Here is a 14,379-nt window from a genome sequence, read left to right on the forward strand (position 1 = left end):
GTCTGGCAAGGAATCACATGATTGACTTGATTCATGTTATCTGGACAGCAGAAAGAGAAAGGTGAAAATGAATGGTGTTTTTATAAGCCTAAAGTGCCCTTCCTTTTCCTGTGGCCTTCCAAACCTACTTCCATGCAGTAAATTTTAACTTAATGACGTTTTTCCATTGTTCTGTCTTCTTTCTGGTCTCAAAACTGTTAGTGCCATTAGTGCTGTAATTCACCCTTGTGTTATTCTCATTACTTCAGCCAGCCTCTAACTCGCAAGAGTACAGAGATACAGCATCGCTTCATAATGTCTTCTGGATAACTAGCTTGAGAATACGCTTGCAAAACTGACTTTAACATTAAAGAAAGGTGAATAAAATGTTTGCTTCATTTTTATAAGGGAAGATAAAGCTTCTTTTTTAAGTCAATATGGAACTCATTATTCAGAGTTCAGAGTTCTGAAGTAAGGCCTACCAGGAACTACAAGTGCTCCAGGAAATGTGCTCCCTACTTTTAGTGATCTTATCAACTAGCTGAGAGAAAGTTATAGTCATGGTGATATCTTGTGGGGTTGCAATTATATGACTTGTGACTGAAAGGCTCTCCAGAGAAAGTAAGGAATTTTTAGCAGAAATAACGAACTTTCAGCTAAACAAGGGATTTAATAGGAGTTGCTATTATTATTATGATAATGTAGATAACAATTATTAAAAACTTGTACTTTGACATGCCTGGTGCTAATTGTTTTTCATGGGTTTTCTAAATTTTCATAGTTGTTCTAAAACTGAGTCACAAAGAGGTTGAATAATTTGCCCAGGGTCATACAGCTAGTGAATGCCGAAGACTAAAGCTCTGTAAGTATCACTTCTGCGTATGTTGTAACACCTGACTCTCATAGCTTAATTGGGAACTTGGACTGTTCTCTGACTATAGTAATTTCTGTGGAAAAGTGAGTCTCAGCCTTTAAGCATGCAGATATTTTTCTTTCAACATGTGTGGATGAAATACTCTTAACAGATTCCCTGTCCTAGGGAAACTATCTGGGGTAACTGTGTCATAATCTGTATCTCTTTCATCTACTTCTTTCTTCATCATATCCCTTTGTTTCATAGAAGGAAAATAAGATGCTGATGCATGAACTTCTGAATTATATTTTGTTACATTCATTCTTGAATCAAGGCTAATAACATTCCTTTTATAAACAGTTACTTCCCTTTTACTGACAAGATAATACCCTGCTATTTTTCTACGAATTTTCAGTAAGATTTCAAGTATTTTTGTCATTTATATCAGCTATATTAATTTCAACTCAAAGTACTCCCTTTTCTCTTTCTCTAAAGAGTGGACAGTGTTGCATTTAATTTTTCTTGCCAAATCACTATTGCAAGTAAGTAGCCCATTTCACTTTCTATTGTTACTGAATTATTATTTTAGAAGTACATTAATCTGTGCCTACTTAATTTCTCAAAAACTGAAACAATCTGAAGAGTGGTAAGTCCTTGTGAGAGTATGCCATGCAAATTCACAAAGTATGCTACCTTTCTGTATAGCATCTGAGCAATGCAGGCTAGCCACAGAGGGGCTTTCTTTGTACTGCAAAGTGATTAGCTATTTCCTTTTTTCTCCTGAGATTCCTTTCATGTATTAGCAGACAAATTGCTACTCCATTTACTAAATTGCATATATCCCAGTCTCTTAGAATTTGCATTTAAGTAACTGAGTGAACTTATATGGGAAAAATATTGTGGAAGAAAATCATTTGTTCTTTTGGGCAGTGAAATTTTAGTGTGTGTATGCTTATTAGTATTCTATTGTATAATCACCATGTCTGTCATTACAATTTAAATACAATGAAAATACTTCTCTAGTTAGCTTTTCTAATAAGTAAGTCATACTTTTAGAAAGTTCCAAGTTTGGGAAAATTGCCCTAATTATAGAGCTGGATTCCTAAGAAATGAATTAATATTTCAAGTTTCAGGTAAGATCTAGAGAGGCTTGGTCCATGAGCTTGATTTCTGCCAGTGTGAGGCTCCACGGCCCTGTTCTGCAGGCATGGTTGAGGAACAGGAGACTGGCCGGGGACACAGCCTGTCTGCTTAGTGCTTCACAAGCCATCTGTGAAGAAAGATCAGTTTAAAAAAAGATTCCAATCCATTGTGGACCAATACTTTTGTAAAATGCGAAAAAAATGACCAACTATGAAAATAAAATAAAACATACAACAATCCACATCCAATTCTTAGAATCAGTAGGCATAAAATTATGTTATAATAAATATAATCTAAACAAACATAATACGGGAAAATAGAAAACAATCACAGATCTGAAAATATTGGTTGATAGGCATTTATTGTAACTATGTTACACATAACTTCTTGTCCTTTCAAAATTGTAGCTAAACAAAAAGTTATAAAGGAAATACAAGTTCCCACATGAAAGTCTATACTCAATACCTGCAGCAAATATTGTATATGTTACTATTTAAAGTTCCACATTTAAATGAGCTTGTTTCTTGCTTATTAATTTGCTTAATCTAAATTGGATTGATACCAGTGCTACTTGCAGGGGATAATGTACTTTTAAACTGTTTCTGTGTTTTGTTTTAATAATACCTGGAGTAGAGAAATCATCCTCATAGTGGTTTGTTGACAGGAGCAGAAGAAGATATTTTAGAATAATTTCAGCAAACACAGGATATTTATTTTAAAATTTAACCAAAATAAGATAAATCCTCTATTTTCAAAATACATCTTCAATCCACACCAGTGGTCAGTTCCAATAATTTATCCCATAAAGTTAGAGAATAATTTTTTCTTTTGATTGAAAAAATGGATTCTGGAAGAATTAACTTTTAACTACTTTTAACTTGTGGATCTTCTTTTGATGGAATGTAAAATTCAAAATACTATATTTTTGTAATACTATAAAATGATAATAGCTCTTTGCAGATGTGTCATATCAAAATCATCAACCATTTCCTTGCTTATTTGTCAAGTTAGGCCAGGCTACCTGCCATTACCACCTATAAACATTCTGCTTTTCTAATCTTCTGGCATTTGCTTTTGTCCCTTCATCTTACCTGCCATTGTAAAACATGATTCAGCCCTCTTGCAATGGATTTATTAATCGTATTTGTCTTCAATATTTATCAAATGTTATTGATAATATCGATATTTATTAAGTAAACATTGATATTTATCAAATATTGAAGATATCAAACATATAAATGAGTCTGGTCATAGTCATGTTTTTGAAAAGTTGGTACCAGACTGGCTCCTCATCTTGAGAAAACAGTTTGCTCCCTATTTCCAATATTCTCAATGGAACTTTTCTCATAGAATGATAATTTATAAAGAATGCTTACATTTTCTCAAATTTTCATTTTTTAGGAGGGTTTTAGTTGGCAAACCAACCTATATTATGTATCAACATATATCATATGCTGTAATGTGGGCCTATAGTGAATTACCAGTATGACAATCACATCACATACAACTTGCTACAAAAGGTCGACAATAGCCAGAATGATGTATACCCAATTCAGTGAGGTGAGAATCACTAAATGCTTTACTCTTGTTTTCTGTATGTATCTTTTCATGAATAGGTTTAAAAAGAGAGAGAAAGAGTATTCTAGCATTGGTCTGTGTTCCACAGTTTGAGGAGCACCATCCTTTGTCAAGCATTGTGGCTCCAAGTGTCAGACAGGCTCCAACCTGCAGCTAGAGGTGTAGGGAACCAGATCCAGTTTTATGCTGAGAGATGGATCATTCTGGCTGGAGGCTCTACAAAACCAAGGGCCCAGTCGTATCAACTGGGTCAGAATAAAGACAGGAGGAGAGCCAGTCAAAATTCTTAGGGCTCTAGGAAGCCCATGGAAATAGGACAGATTGTAAACCTCAGTCACTGGTGATCAGTGAATGGTAGTATATTTGATATCGGTTAGGATTGGTTTAGAAATAATGCATACCATTTATTGGACACTATTTAACTTTACATTAATCTCCTTTATTTAATTCTTAGAAAAATCCTATAGTAGATTTAATTTCCACTTTATACATGGGGAAACTGAGGCTTAGCTTGGTGAGTGTTCTGATTAAGATCATATAGTTAGAAAGTGGCAGAGAGTCGTGTCCAGGTGTGAGTGAGTCCAAACTCTGTACTGAAGCAGGACACCTGCAGGGAACCAGATCTGACTGAGTCAGCTAGGCCAGTGTGAGGGGAGCCAACCAGGAACAGTGGAGTTAGACAGGGCGGCACACACTCATGAATGAATTCCTGGGCTTCCCGGGTGCAGCTTCTCACAGGGCTTGGAAACTGTGTTTTCTGGGGTCTGAGCCTAAATAATGGTCTTGAGTGACAAGTGTAGTACAGAGAAGCAATTGTGACATGTTGGTGACAGATTTCACCACCAGATGTCCTTTGTGATTAATCTTTACTTTTTTTTTTGCATTACACTTTTTTCCCCCCCTAAAGTATCAGGAGGTTACCTTTGGAACCTTGGGGAAGCAAGAAGACATGCCCCTCTGCTTCTCCCCTGATACTGTGTAACACTTGAAAGTGAAACTGTTGGGAATCTTACAAAACTGTTGATGCATTATATCTACTTGGGTCATTTATCTTGAACCTAATGAAAGCATTTGTCTACTGAAGACTTTGAATTCCACTAATTAAGGATTAATTGGTTTTATGACTTTAGCTAGTACTAGTAAAGTGCAAAAGAGCAGAGCACTTTTTAAAATTCACTAGATAGTTACCGAGGGCCAGCTCTGTGCCAGGTGCTGCCCTAGGTTCTGAGGAGAGAACATGACCGAAGTGCTTGTCACCTCCTTAGGTTCTGTGTCCTTCAGGTGCTTCTCTTCCTAATGTTCCATATGAAAACTAAGGCAGGCCAAGGTTTCTGAGATAAGATTGTTTTGCCAATGGATTTCAGCCCCGAGCAAGTTCATTGTGGATTCAGTGTGACCAAATAAATGACAGTAGAATGTTCTTGGGGTGAAAGGGTTATTCCCAACTTTATTTCCATGGTAGCAGGTCAATCACTAAAATCCTGTTCATTCAGAGTGAGTCTGCATGCAGCAAGCTGGTCTCTGCCTCTGGGCCTCTGTCTTTGGCACTGCCACCACTCCAGCCTCTGCTCCCCTGCAGCCTTGCAGCTGTGCCACGTGTTGCCCAGAGCACTGGGCAGGGCTCGTTATATAGACTCAGTAACAATGCATTGCCCACACATGTGTAGTGAGCTAGCCAACCAGGGCCAGGTGAGAATTCTGGCCACAGGAACCTTCGTTTTATCCACTAGATCCTCTCACCAGAGCCCTCCAGGTTCATGGCCTAAGTCTAGGACATAAAGAGGTTACAGACATTGTTGGCTGCTTATATCCTATTTGTGCAAGGGTGGGGGATGTTTCTAAAATATTAATAACTTGCATTTCAACAATGGGAACCCATTTCTAACATGCCTATGCTATGTAGTAAACCACTCATTTTCAAAACAATTTCTGGCATTTATTAGGTTAATTAGCAAAGGGTCTGATGTTGATCAGTACTGCTAATAGTCTCTGGAGAATGGGTTTCGTTATAAGAATGCCAGTTAACTGTCACCATTACTTAAATGTTTACTATATTGGTTTCTAGCTTAATGCAAGTAAAAGAAATCAATATTACACTCTTTATTGGAGTACTTGAACTACAGATATTCAGAGTGAACAGATCTGAAATGTGGCCCAGAATTCTACATTTTTTTTACAGCCGTTCCCAGTTGAAGGAAGGCCTTCCAGCTGTTTTGAGAATCACTACTTTATGCTAGTAGAAGCAGTATAAGAGGTTAGGAAAAACTACAGTGATAGGTAAACAAACTATTTACTCAATGGAATACTACCCAACAACAAAAAGTAACAAACTATTGGTATGCACACAACTGATGGATCTCAAGGGTATTATGTTGAGTGAAAAAAGTCAATCTCACAAGGATACATACTGCAGATTCTATCTGTAGACTATTCTTAAAATGGCTAAATATGTCATGGTGAACAGATCCGTGGTTGCTGGGGGTTAGGGTTGGCTGTGTGACTATAAAGGGAGAGCCCAAGGGAGTTTCTTGGTGGTTATGGGGGAGTTCTGTGTTCTCAAGGGAGTGTTTTTGGGGTGGTGGAACTGTTCTGAATTTTGATTGTGGCGGTCATTACGTGAATCTACCATGTGGTAAGTAAATGATACACATACAAAAAATAGTTTATGTACAAACTGATGAAATCCAAGTAAGTCCTAAGGTTTAGTTAATAGTATTATACAAATGTCAGTTTCCCGGTTTTGGCAATTGTATTATGATTACATAAGATATGAATGCAGGCGAAGCTGGGAGAGCATATCCAGGAGTTTTGTAATGTTTTAGCAACTTGCATGTGAATCTAAAATGATTTCAAAATAAAAATTAAAAACAAAGCAAAACAAGCAACAAAAACAAACCTCGGTTGATGTGAGGTTGTAAGTGAAAGGGTTACACTTGGTGTTTGAAAAGAGAAATGGTAGGCGGAGCCCACTCTGGCTTCTAATGCCGACCCCCTGGGTTCATATTCTTGTGCTTCCTCGTACTAGTCGTGACCTTGGGTAAATTCGTTAACCTCTTAGTGCTTTAGTCAACTTGTCTGATATTAGTCAGTCTATGCCTAAGGGCTATTGTCAGGGTGAAATGAAATACGTATGCAAAACACTTAGTGCAGTGTTTGATAATGTAGGAAAGACTCCAAAATGTTCCTTATTTGCTTAGAGGAGTGGGGAAAGAATCATCAAGGGTGTGTTAAAGAAGCTGGGAGAACAGGTGAAGTGCAGGATCCCTGAGGAGTGACAGACAGAAGGGGCATGGAGAGACTGGGTGGGGGTGCTGGTTGGAGGAGGATGTTGGCCTGGAGTGTAGAATGCACAGGTGGGACTCACCCGTTGGCTTGGCAACAGGGCATTAGGAGGATACTGATGAGGATTAGTTACAAATAGTGAATTGAGTCACCTCTGCGCTCTCAGAAAGTTTAAGCCAAGAGAATAAAAGCTGAAGTGCTTGAAACTAATCTCTGGATTATTTGAAGGAAAGTAAAGCTGTGTATAAGATAAAGACATGTTTATTTTTGTTCAAGTCCAAGTGCCTTGAGAAGCTGAGTTGCTGAGGGAAGTGGTGTTGGAGATGGTTTCTCTAGGTTCTCAATAGAGTCTAATTCAAAAGTTTTGGTGAAGCAGGAACTGGGGATGGTGAAGTGAGTGAAAAATGGTTTTTACCTTCAAAAAGCTCATATCCTAATGAGAGTCAGTGAATGAAAGTCAATGAAATACAGTTAACTACAAAGTCCAATCAGTCTGTAAGATAAGAATTTAAAGTGCTTGGTGGGGAACAGCTTCCCAGAAGAAGCCATCCTTGTACCTGCCTTTGAACCTCTGAGAGGAGGGCTGTGGGGGACTCTGGACTAAGAAGCAATCTTTGGTTTAAAAGTAGCAGTATGAAAATTTACCTTTGGCTGATACTGTGAGCCTTAGTGGCTTCTTCCTTCTTAATCATGGACCCTTCCATGTGTCTAGTCCCTACCTCTTAAAAAGGATGAGTGCCCTAGTTGTGTTTGGTGGTCACCTTGCATATTTCCCCCTGGGGTTTTGAGTGGGAGACATGGAGCTCCACCCTGTCCCCATGTTAGGAAACAGAGTCGGGGGTGTGGAGGAGCACAGGATTGGCCAGCCCTCGTCTCCATCACTGGATGGCCATCCTGTTCACCGCCTCTTCCCGCCATGAGTTTCTGCCCTCTGGAGCAGGAGATGGAGGAGCTGCAGTGGGTGCCTGCTTTCTTGGGGGTCCCGAGTTTTCTCCTTCATGATCCTTCGGTGATTTTACAGGACACCCCAAACCCACCTTAGCTTTTGCATTATTAATGAAAGATTCTTTTTGTAGGTGCACTCTGTCACAAAATGTTTATTTTATTTTTTCAGAGAAGCAAAGCAAAAGAGCTTCTATAGAACTTAGAGCTAAACAAAGACCCCACCTTAAAAAATTTTGATTCCAGACCCTGCCATCTATCCAAGAGTGAATATCCAAATCTAAACTACTTTAAATTAAAAAAAATATCTCTTCCAGAACTTCTGTGAAGGACCAGTCATCTATCTAAGTATTTCATTGAATCTGTTCATTGGATGCACCATGATTTTATATAACACTGAGAAAGAAAAATGCTGCCATTTAGTCTATTACACCATGAGATTTCAAAGACATTATGATATGGGGAAAAAAGTGAATTATAGCATTGATATGAGATGGTGTATCTTTATGGAAGACAGAGATTTTCCTCTTAAGAGAGACAGTATGAGGAAAGAATGAGGAATGTGGGGTCAGACTGAAGTTTGAATCCCAGCTCCTCTTTTACTAGCCTTGTGACCTTGGGCGGTGACATGTCTTCAAACTCTACTTCTTCATCTGTAAAATGGAATCACACCCACCTTATTTGGGTTGAGGTGAGAAATAAATAGTTTACTGGATGTGATGCTTCTACCTAATGCCTATTGTATAGTGTATATTTAACAAAAAGTAGTTTCCCTTCCCCTTATTTAAACCAATATATTTCTTGTAGTAATTTAAATCAGTTTCCTCCTGTTTCCGTGCTCTGATGTGTAGGCATAGTTCTAAATTGGGATGCCTTATAAAGAGGAGTCTTAGTTACAGTAGAACATTGCTCCTCCTTGCCGACCCTGTCTCCTTGCTCTTTGTTCTCATTACTGCCCTGCTGGTTGAAATGTGGACATCAGGGATTCCTAACCTGACAGCTTTGCACCTCGACTTAGCAGGATGCATTTGAATCTAGTCCTTGAATTTTACCTCCTTTTGTTAAAATGACTCCCTTTGCTTCCATCTCCACCTCTGATTGCCTATAAAATCTCCTGTGGGCCGCCTCATTCTCTGCTTGTGGAACATCCAAAAAGAGCAACTGTCATTTGTCCTATTACGAAGAGTAACTGGGCTCAGCAAGGTTACCCTGCATATTCAGCATCTTCCTCTGAGACAATGCTATGGAATGTTGTTAAATAGTGCCTTTTCGTTTTCTCTTTTTCCTGATAACATTCTAACCATATCTTTTTAAAATCTTTGCATTTTCTCCCTCACCAACTCTATTCTCTTTATTAAATTACCTTTATTTCATTTCTTCAGAAATTATAGCACCCACGTTCTTTAAAGGTGTCTTCTTAAAAAAAGGAAAGAAAAACAAAGAAAAGAGGGAAGAAAGGGAAGGGAAGGAGGGACGGAAAGAGGGAGGAAGGTAGGAAAGAAGGAAAGAAGGAGAGAGAAGGAAGGAAGACAACTTTATTCCGCACTGCGTTTGTGGTTTGGTATGTCTTGCATTTTCAGTATGTTTTGAATATTTGTTATTAATTTAGTAAGAGCATAAACAAAGGTAATTCAAATTTTGGCAGAAATTATCAAATCATATACAGTTACTGTTTAATGAATTAATGAGGAGAATGTGAAAGAGAGAGTGGTAATTTAAAATTATATTTAGTGAGTAGGGTATACCTGTTTTTTAGGGGGAATGTACATGTTAACTACATGTTAACTATAGAAAAAATTGTCACACATGAAAACAAAATGTTGAAATCTTTTGATTCAATATTTCACTGAGTTCTAATATAAATTCCAATAAAAGGGTAAAAGAAGAGTAAAACTAAATGCTCATATGTTATTAGATAAATGGAAAAACACAGATATGTAGACAGCTAGGTAGAGATACACAGACTCACCTTTCATGTTCACCTACAGGGTGAATGGGTAAAATGATTTGGCGTTTCTAGTGATGGCCTATTATGGAACCATTAAAATGAGAACATGGTAAGATAAAAATATATACATGAAACCCATTGTAAATGTCATGTACAGAAAAGAATATTGATTAATATGGGTATTAATAACCATAAACATTTTTTTTGTGGATCCCACATTTCTCCCTTTATTATTATTATTATTTTTAATAAAATGCTGAAGTGGTAGGTAGATGCAAGATAAAGGTAGAAAACATAGTTTAGTGCTGTAAGAGGGCAAATGTAGATGATCAGATGATCAGGTGTGTGCCTATGGACTAAGTATTAATCCAAGCTAGACAAGGGCAGCAAAACATCGACGGATGCAGAAGATTTCTCTCAAAACAGGGGGGGTGAGGTTCTGAGCCTCACCTCTGTTGATCCCCAATTTCTCACCTGATGGCCCCCCTGCGACTGTGCCTGTCTTAGGTTGTTCCTCCCTTGAGGAATCTTACCCGTCTCTAATAACCATAAACATTTTTAACCATCATTATTTAATAAATATTGTTTGGGGAACTAGTATGTGCCATACACTCTTTTATGTGCAGGAATTTTAGTGGTGAGCACTATAGGCAAGGCCCGGCTCTCAGAAACCTGTGTTCTAGGAAAGAGGAACAAATGAACAAATAAATGATAGAAACTTCAGATTGGGTAAGAGAGTTCCATGCAGAAAGTTAAGATGAAGTGGGAGGGGGTGTCTACAGAACAAGGTGAATTTCGGAGGTCAGAAAAGGCTTCTTTGAAGAAGTTTTGGTTGTTTTTTTTCCCTGTAATTCCTTCAAAATTCTTGAAGTAATGTCTCTACAATTCATACCTATATTTCAGAAGCCATTTAAACTGATAACAACTTACCTAAATTATTTTATCTTAATTATTTGAATTCCATAGAAGGAATTTAGAATAGTGGTCCTCAAACTGATGCATGATAGAACCATGGAAGAATTTTTAAAAATTCTAGTTTACTTAAAAGAAAAAAAATATGTGTCTTCTTCATTTAATAAGCTTTAATAAAGTTTTCTACCATCTTGTGACTTGGATTGTTCCTGTCATAAACTTACATTCACTGCAGCTGTTTCCTGCAAAATGTACAAGCATAACTTTAACAAGTTTCATTTCCTATAAAGATAAAAGTACAGAGAGTTGTGGATAGATCTCTGGGCAGCTCCTTTACTGCAGAAGCTAGTGAAAAATGGTGCCAGAGTTATTTATGCAATGAAAGCTTTTTGACATTTTAGGGCTGGTGACTTCTCCTCCTTGACCTCACCTGGTCCACTGAATAATACTCCTTCGTCTTTGTCATTGCAGGCCACAAGGTTGTTTTTACCATATTAGCTGTGTGGTTGTTCCTACCAAGCTGAGAAAATATTTGTTTGAAAATCAAGAACATTGTAAAAGCCATACTCAATTGTCAGTTAGTTGTTAGAACGTCTGTAAGTTGGAAATGATACAACTGAACCCTACCTAAGTGAACAGAAGTGTCCGAACTTTGCAATACCCTCTTGTTCACTCACTAGTGACAGTAGATTGATGCATCGGAATGATGCAAACTCCACAAAGGCAGGAAATTTTGTCCATGTTGTTCATTGCTTAGATCCTCATCACTTGGAATGGTATCAAGAACATGGTAGGTGCTTGATAAGTATTTGAATTTGTTAACTGGCTAACCATCTGCTACTTTTAGGCCACCCACCCTTCTGGGTTATCCCTTGCTCTGCTTCTCATTCAAACCACTGAATCATCTCTCTCATTCCTTTTATGACCAAACATCCCCAAAGCAGAGTCTGCTTTCACAGCTTAAATGATTTCATGTCACATGTAACAATTATTTTTCAGTTAATTGCGGTCTATCTTACCTACTTTATACTTTTCTAAAATGTTTCTCCTAAGGCTGCCAGTGATCTCATTGCTGAATCCAAAGGTCTCTACTGAATCCTCATTTTTTGGGATTTTTCAACATTGCTCTGCTGGCTCCTTGCCCTTTGAGACACTTGTCCTTCCTTAGCTTCCAAGATAGGACACTCTCTTCAGTCCCGCCCCTGCTTTCTTAGATGTCCTCAATTTCATCTTCACTCATCCACTTTCTCTGACAGCTAAATGTGGGCATTCCTTACAAAGTGTCACCTTCCCTCATGTTTCTCATTCATTCCCATAATCTTATTAATTTTAGGTAAATATTTCATGCAATTCTATTTTCAATCCTGTTGTCTCCTCTGATTTTCAAACTTGGATTTTCAGGTAGTGCAGTGTATATCATTATGAGTCTACAGTCAGCAGTGTAAAATAATAGAAGCAATCCAGTTGGAGCTCATGATCCAATTCCCATGCTTCTCCTTTGTCAGCTTCCTGTCTGTCTCCATTGGCATCATTACCATCTCACATCCTTCCTGCCCTCATCTAACTCAAAGCTGGGAGCTTTGATTTAATCCTCTTTGTCATTCTTTCCTTCTAATGAAATCCTTCATATCCACTAAGTCCTGTCTAAGTATCTCTAAAATGTATGCTCTCATTCTTTCTAGTCTTTAATTCAAGTCTAATTTCTTGTTTATTCTTGCTGCCTCACTTATTTTCTAAACTATTAATTGTAATTTCTTAGTTCCCTACTCTGACACCTCCAATGATTCCCTTATGCCTATGGATTAAAGTTCAGAAGCTGTGGGCATTTAAGACCCTGCATACTGTAGTCCCAAACTTTCTCTACTTGTGTAAATATAATTATACCCTGATTTAAATACAGTCCATCTAGGGTATTCTGTTATTTCCTCTGAATGTACCTAGAATGTTTCTGTTTTCATCCTGTATAGGTGTTGCTCCCCCGACCTGGAATATTCCTTCCTTTTTCTCTTACTTTACCTGTTTTTTTTTAACCTATTCTCTAAGATTCAACTCAAATCTCTCCTATTCCATAAGATTTTCTTGTGATATTCTAGCCTTCATTGAGTTCTCTCCTATCCTGTAATATAATTGAGCAATTACTGGGCATTTTACTGTAGTTTAGTCCTTTGTGACTGTCTTATATTATTGGTTATCTCTTTTTAAACTATATTTATTGCAATATAATTCACATACGTAAACCCACCCTTTTAACATTTTTTTAAATAGTAATATATTCATGAAGTTGTGCAGCCATCACCACTATACAATTCCAGAATATTTTCACCACCCTCAAAGGAAACTTGAATTAATTAGTGGTCACTCTCCATTCCCCAGAGGTTACATCCCCTAGCCTGTGGCCACTCATCTACTTTCTGTTTCTATGGATTTGCCTATCATGGACATTTCATGGAATCATGAAATCACACAATATATGGCTTCTTGTACTGAACATGGTGTTTTCATGGTTCAGCCATCTTGTTCATGTACCAGTATCTCATTCCTTTTGATGGATGAACCAAATTTTCTTAATAGATATAGCAAGTTTTCTTAATCTGTTCATCAGTTGGTAAACATTTGGGTTGTTTCCACTCTGGTTATTACGAATAATGCTCCTGTGAACATTTGTGTACAAGTTTCTGTGTGATCATTTTTTTTCAGTTCTCTTGGGTGTATATTGGTTTTACAGTAACTTTATGTTTAGCTTTTGAGGAACTGCCAAACAATTTTTAAAGCAGTTACACCATTTTACATGCCCACTGGTAATGTATGAGACTTCCAATTTCTCCCGAGTCCTCACCAGCGCTAGTTCCTTTCTTTTTGATTGTTGTCACACCCATGGGTGTGATGTTGTAGCTCATTGTGGTTTTGATTTGCATTTCCCTAGTGACTAATGCCTTTGAGCTTCTTATCTTGTGCTTATTGATATTTTGTATATTTTCTTTGGAGAAATACATATTCAGGTCCTTTGCCAGTTTTTAAGTGGGGTTATTTGTCTTTTTATTGTTGAGTCGTAAGCTTCTTTATACATTCTGGGTACTGGACCTTATCAGATATGTGATTTGTAAATACTTTCTCCCCGTCTGTGGCTTATATTTCCACTTTCTTAATAGTGCCCTGTGAAGCACAAGTTATTAATTTTGATCATGTCCAATTTTATTTTTCTTTGTGCTTTTCGCATCATTCCTAAGAAACCATTGCCTTATCCAAGGTCACAAAGTTTACATCTAGTGTTCCCTTCAAAGAATTTTGTAGTTTTAGCCCTTATATTTAGGCCTTTATCCATTTTGAGTTAATTTTTGTGTATAGTGTGGGGTAAGTGCCAATTTCACCCTTTTGCATGTGGCTGCGTAGTTTCCCCGTAATAATTTGTTAAAAAGATTATTCTTTTCCCATTGAATTTTCTTGAACCCTACAGGTTATTTTTTAATATGTTGTATGTTTCTTTTATCATCTCCAGTTAGGCACTAAGGTTTTTGAGTGCAGGGGCTTCCCTTATCTGGGTACTCATCAGCACGCCTCATGCACAGGAGGTGCCTGATGGGCATTCTCCAAAGTCTGTCTGTCCAACCAGATAGTGAGCTCCAGGAGGAGACAACTCTGCTCAGTTTTGCTTTCCAGAGGCTGGGATCAAGAAATATTTTTGGACGAGTGAATTGATGAATTCCTGATGATTGGTTTGGGTCTTACTTCAGGAAGTTTGTTC

General features: G+C 37.7%; 1 long non-coding RNA gene across 1 annotated transcript in view; it reads left to right on the forward strand.

Moving 5' to 3' along the window:
• Positions 1-841, forward strand: part of LOC140847608 (uncharacterized) — a 32,084-nt gene extending 31,243 nt beyond the window's left edge. The window contains exons 3-4 of the long non-coding RNA XR_012127644.1: positions 249-356; positions 761-841. This is a non-coding gene — a long non-coding RNA (uncharacterized lncRNA). The remainder of the gene's footprint in view (positions 1-248; positions 357-760) is intronic.
• The last annotated feature ends 13,538 nt before the right edge of the window (positions 842-14,379 follow it).

This window comes from Manis javanica, unplaced genomic scaffold, assembly GCF_040802235.1.
Source record: "Manis javanica isolate MJ-LG unplaced genomic scaffold, MJ_LKY HiC_scaffold_25, whole genome shotgun sequence".
Taxonomy (NCBI): domain Eukaryota; kingdom Metazoa; phylum Chordata; class Mammalia; order Pholidota; family Manidae; genus Manis; species Manis javanica.